This window comes from Phalangium opilio, unplaced genomic scaffold (assembly GCF_054372755.1).
Source record: "Phalangium opilio isolate 3A_F unplaced genomic scaffold, DU_Popi_V2 ptg000061l_1, whole genome shotgun sequence".
Taxonomy (NCBI): domain Eukaryota; kingdom Metazoa; phylum Arthropoda; class Arachnida; order Opiliones; family Phalangiidae; genus Phalangium; species Phalangium opilio.
In genome coordinates, this window is record NW_028324178.1 from 2,115,083 (window position 1) to 2,121,383 (window position 6,301).

The window sequence follows — 6,301 nt, forward strand, 5'->3', positions numbered from 1 at the left end:
GATTTTAGGATAGTAATATTTCAGCGAACATTTTTGAAGATTTAGACTCAAAAATAGTTACTTTTATGGCGTTTTATACGTTCATGATAATCATCTACTCAATATAAAAATATCGAAAAAATTTATATATCGGTAAAATGTTTTGCCTTTCGAGCAGTCATTTTCGAAGATGGCGTCCAAACTAACAGTAGCACGTCTTCAATATTCAAGTATGAAATTTAGACGGTCTTCCACATAATAATTACCAATTTTCATAATTTTTGAACCATATACTGTATCTTATTGGCATTGATGGCGGCCATTTTCCAACATGGCGGCCAAACTATCTGACTAATGGATTGAATACTTTACTATGACGTTCACACAGCTCTGATTATAATACCTATCAATTTTCATAATTTTCCAACAAAATTATGAAATATACTGTACCTAGAATTCACGGCAGCCATAATATGGCGACCAAACTATTGAACTCAGAGCTGTAAAATTTTGCCATGATGTTCATGTGGTTCCAATCATTATGTGTAACAATTTTCATAATTTTTGAAGAAGAATGTGGAATACATTGTAGCTGGCATTCCCGGCGGCCATTTTCCAAGATGGCGGCGAAAGCTCGCGCTCTACAGCAGGGAACTTTTACTATATTTTTTTGGGTCAAAAACAACACATGTACCAATTTTCATCTTTATGTTTAAATGTTCTAGGTCAAGTTCCTTTTTTGGCCTATCTGTCCTGGCCTATTGGTCATTTGACTCATTTCATTGAAAAGCTATCACGTAAAGAATTTACAGTTAATAATTGTTAATTCAACTCTTTCAATGGTATTACTCTGTCTGCCTCGTCTTCATCTCCATCATTTGGGTTATTTAAGTTCGCAGCAAATTGAATGTTGGAGCAAGTACTAATCCAAAGAAGCGTTTCCTTGTTAGTTGGCTAATGAAGCGTTAATAGCATATAAAATACATACTCTCTTCTTGTAACGACATCATGTAACGTCTATATGCTGACATTTTATCAAAAGATCTCCCACAACCCTCTAATCCGCAAACGATGTTGAAATTAGGGTCATGTCCATGGGCGTTTTCCATATGAGTTAAAAGAAATCCAAATTTTTTGGTGAAAAAGGTACATTTCACGCAACTATACAATTGAGCACTCATATTTAAAAATGTGTATATGTTTAAACGCACTCCCGCAGAACAGAACCGTTGCCAAAAGCAGGCAAAACAACTCGTTTAATAGAAATGCTATTCTATTTGCGAGGTTAAGCAAACCCGTTGGATGTTGAGGGTTGACTCAAGCCGTGGTCATCACTTCGCGGTTGAGGTTCAAGGTGTTTACTGAGTTTTCTTAAAAAAGGAAAATGCTTGTGGGTTAAGGGAGCAGAAACGACCAAAGGGGGGAGGTAAATGACAAATAGAGAAAGTAAGAGTCAAATCTGCCCATAGCAACAAAATAGGCGCCAAAACTAGAGATAAGAAGCGCGAAGTTTAGGTTTTCGGAAGCTGTGGTTAAAATTTGGCGCGAATTTTTCAAAGAAAACTTGAACGCGAAACGGAACTATTCTATCGTTAAGTGGAGAGAAATTATGACTTCATCATCAACGGTTTCGCTACTACTGTGTCACGATGAAAATAACTAAAACATCCGTCATATTCATCGTTCATACAACACCTAAAAAGTGACGAAAAGTACAAGGAATATTATGGACCCAATACATTTTATCAGGTATGTTAAAGTTAAATTGTAGCGTTTTTGAAATTTAGGCTTATTTATAAACCTATTATTAAATGATTACGTTGATTATGAAAGTTGCCATTATAAAGCGATAAAGGTAATTGCGTAAGTTATTTCGGGTGGTAGCGCATATTTTTGGATGGAAACACTTTCTAAATAGAACAAAAAAGGAATGATTTGACATTTAACTGTCATATATTTTAGAAGTATTTTTAAGTAATCTTGGGCAACATCTTGACGAAAACGAGCCGTTATAGCGTCGCCCTGTTACTAGAATTAACGCGCCCGACACAGCACGCTTTACGGAGCAATGCTATAACGATCGATTTCATTAGTTTAATCCTTATGAAGTTGAAAGAAACAAGACGGCCCAAGGGCTCGTAATAGTAGCCACATCGTACGAGTGAATATCCCCTCTATAACCTACCCTAATGAGTGGATAACCCCTCTATACCTTACCCTAATGAGTGAATAGCGCTATCTTTTACAATGCTTAAATAATTTACCGTGCATAAAATCAGAGTGAAAAGCCCCTCGATGCCCTACCCTAAACGGTCATAGAATTATAACCCGTATAAATTTACTTATGCCGTAATTGTAATATTCCGGCGAATCGAAGAACAGATAGTTTTGGTGATTATCCCCTCGATGAGTTTACAACATAGACTTATGCCGATGCACACTTATCGCTTCATATAAATTTCTAACATGAACTTATGGTCAGAAGAGTTTGAAAGAGAAAGAATTCGGTAAAACACCCAATAATTGTAATATCCCGGTGCCTTAAGACCATTCTAAAAAGAACGTCAGTAAATACTTGCTTTGCTTTCAAAATTTCCCTCGATTTCTTTGTATGTTAAAATAGGGGAGCGTGAAACTCTTATTGTCCACGGGTAAGTGGAATTTTTAAGGGAGGGTATATGGCTTAACCTAATTATCATAATTTACTTCCTTTTAAAATACACGAACGAAAAATATCACCTCACTACAATTCTCTCCCATTCACTCTCCCTTCAATGACGATCGAAAAAGTTTATACTGTCTAAGGCAGTTCTCTTTCACGACGATAGTCTGACGGGTAAGATTATAGTTTGTAGGTAATCACCCATAACTGACGTAAAACGCCGAGTATCATGTGGAAACTATTTTTACAGTATATATCAGACCTCAAGGACTTCCGGAAAATGTCTCAAAAAAAAATTATCTTCATTTACATCCCAAATAATATTACGCCTTTTCCTAAATGTTGTTGTTTATCTTCATTTACTTCCCAAACCATATTACGCCTTTTCCAAAATTTTGTTGTTTATCTCTACCATGTGGAGCTCTAAGGCTTCTCAAGCCCTAGCTCGTCACTCCCAAACATTATTGCCAAAAAAAATATATATATATTTTTTTTTTGAGACATATTTTCCGGAAGTCCCCGAGGTCTGATATATGCTGTAAAATAGTTTCCACTTAATACTCAGCGATTTACGTCAGTTATGGCTGATTACCCACAAACTATAATCATACCGTCTGACGTCACACAGCCCCTTTCTGGTTGGATTTTTTGCGCGTAGAATACTGTCTCCAACCGTTAGGGGGGATGAAACTCCAGTAAGAGATAGAAGGGTGTGACGTTTCAGGGTCAGAACTGTTAGCTCCCTTTAAAGATCTAAGGCGATACAGTGGCTCACATAAACTATTAAGTTACGAAAGGTGCCACATAAACTTGAGAAATGCCTGCCCAATTCAATACACGCGAAATACAGTGACTACGACACTGTAAGGTGCCATATCTAACTTAGCATACATTTTTCTCTAATCCGTAAATCGTAGAAAATCAACACAATGAGAAATAAACCCTTGCCGTAACCAGTTTCAGAATTCTGTTTGTCAAAAAAGAACTAAATCCATCAACTTACTGAGGTCAATTGAAGGCTTTTCCGATGTCTATTTAATTTCGAAAACAACCCCACCGTATGGAAGGCTTTCAGTACATGTATATGTACACGAAAACTGGTTCTGGAACTTCTTGTGTGGGACTGTTGAAAGTCAGGGACAATATACTTATACGGGACTATATAAATAAAGCTTAATTATTCATTTCTATTCAGAGTTTAAAAATGATTCTACACTTCTACAAACTATAATAAGATATGTTTAGTAACTCCTTTTAGAACTCGAGCTTTATACTGAACTCTTGCCTCGATTTTTGAATTATCAAAGCGGTGAGTTTTACTAGTCCCCTTTACAAATGTAATATCCATGGAATCGCGTGCACTGCCTTATCGCATGCATTATACTAGATAAAACAAGTCGGGAAAACCAAAATATTACCTCTCCGTGTCGAGAAGATTATATAAACTTAAGTAACCAATGAAAACGTCGACCTTTTTGCCCTCATCTTTTCCCGCGCTTTGCGCTTCCGCATTTCATCCTTACTCTCAACATTATCTTCCTCCATTTTACATACAAAAATCGAACACTCACAAAAAGAAGCGGCAAAAACCTGCTGGCTCTTTACAACCACTTAATTTGACTTAATATCCAACTTCCAAACACAAATATTTACTGGTAGATAAATTGACAACCTACAAGCAAAGAAAAATTCTCAAGAATGGCTCCCGCAAATTTAAAAGGTCTATTTTCAACTAGGTTTTTTTTAAATTTTTGGTCTAACTGTTATCTACACCTAGATGGTTTTCAGTGAAACAAACAAGGAGCATAAACACAATAATGGAAGCTTCAGTTTTATTTAAAACATGTAAAACAATTATCATCTCTGCAAATAGCTTACACATGTCTTTTTTACCAATGCCTAACCGTTTGGATTTTTCTAAAGCAATCTCAGCACCAAAAAATATTTTTTGATACAAAATAAATGTTTTATATTCTTATTAAGAATAAAACAAGAGGATAAAAAAGATCTGTCCTCTCGTAATTTTTTAAGCTTTTATCAAGATTACTCTATACAACAGTAACAAGGAGTATAAACCCATTAGTGGAAGCAGTATTTTTTTTTCGAAACAATCTCGCTTATGTTTATCCTCTCTAGGCTTCGCTAAATACGTATTTCTCTTACGTAAAATATTAATAGACAGGCAAGGATTCATACCATTAAAGAAGGAGAGCAATATTATCCATATTTTCATTTCATATACAGAGAAAAGAAATTATTATGTTTCCGAGAGGAGCTTCCCATTTTTGTTGTTGTTTTGAAAAACATATCGCAATGCACGGGCCTTAATAGATATAGGAGGCAATGAAGGAAATATATCGCATGCACGGGCCTTGGTAGATGTAGGAGGCAATGATAATCTCTCTCTTTGCACGAGAGGTTTATCTTTAATATTTAAATAAATATAATTATTTTTAATTATTTTAATCTTCAATAATTAACATTAATAATAGTTAAATCGTTTAAAATAAAGTTATACCTATTATCATCTCAAACTTATTATTTAGGATTATTCTATATACAGATGTAGTATAGCTTACGCAATGTATAAACAGCCATTTCAAATAACAATATTAAAATAAATCTTTGGAATATCAAAATGAAACAGAGCTTTAAAGCTACAAAAGTACTAAATGCATCATAATTACGAAAAATACTTCCACATATTCACTTTATATTATGGAAAAAGGGAATATTAAGGTTCTGTATGATTTCTTAACACATCAACACAAGGCTAACTGCTAACGCGACGCACTAGTGTAACAATGGACGGACACACACAGACAAAAACATAGACTGCTTTTTAAATCTTTCCGTATTAATTTTGAGTTGAGAAACAAGATTATCTTTAATATTTAAATAAATATAATTATTTTTAATTATTTTAATCTTCAATTATTAACATTAATAATAGTTAAATCGTTTAAAATAAAGTTATACCTATTATCTTCTCAAACTTTTCTAATATTGACGTTTAAAGTGAAGGGTACCCCTCTTGCCCGCTTTTTTCAAATTTGGGGTATATATACGATTCGTTTCCATTATAATAGTAAGGAAAAAGCGCAATTGCGAAAACCTTTGGTGGAGATCCCACCTTAGGGAGGCTAGACGTTTCTCGTAACCCTAGCTGATCGCCGCGTATATCCTAAAACCAAACGATGATAATGGAGTAGAAGCCAATGATATAGATTGGTGTCTATGTGGAATAGACTTTGTGGATGGTGGTGTTAGAAGCCAGTGTAAGTGCAGACTGGTGTCAATGTGGGATTGACAAAGAATAGAAGATGGTGGTGGTGGAAGCCAGAAAAGTACCAGACCGGTGTTCATATGGGATGGACGAAGACCAAACATGGTGGTGTGAGAACTCAAGTATAGAATAGCCAAAGGAGAGAAATACAATTTTCCAAATTTCTGTGAACTGTCAATGCGGTCCAGAAATTGGGAACACGTTTGCTCCGATACGCAAACTGCGAACGCGGTCACGTGGGTGTAACAACGGACAGACAGACACACAGACAGACACACACACACACACACACACACACAGACAGACACGGCCGTTACAGAACCTCTCCTGGACTACGTCACACGGAGAGGTAAAAACCAAGTAACTGGGTATCA

At 35.5% G+C, this 6,301-nt stretch overlaps 1 long non-coding RNA gene across 1 annotated transcript; it reads left to right on the forward strand.

Moving 5' to 3' along the window:
* Positions 1-4,037: 4,037 nt before the first annotated feature.
* LOC149663568 (uncharacterized) lies at positions 4,038-4,674 on the forward strand. The gene is made up of 2 exons (XR_016368336.1): positions 4,038-4,361; positions 4,419-4,674. It is a non-coding gene; the product is annotated as an uncharacterized LOC149663568 (long non-coding RNA).
* Positions 4,675-6,301: the final 1,627 nt, after the last annotated feature.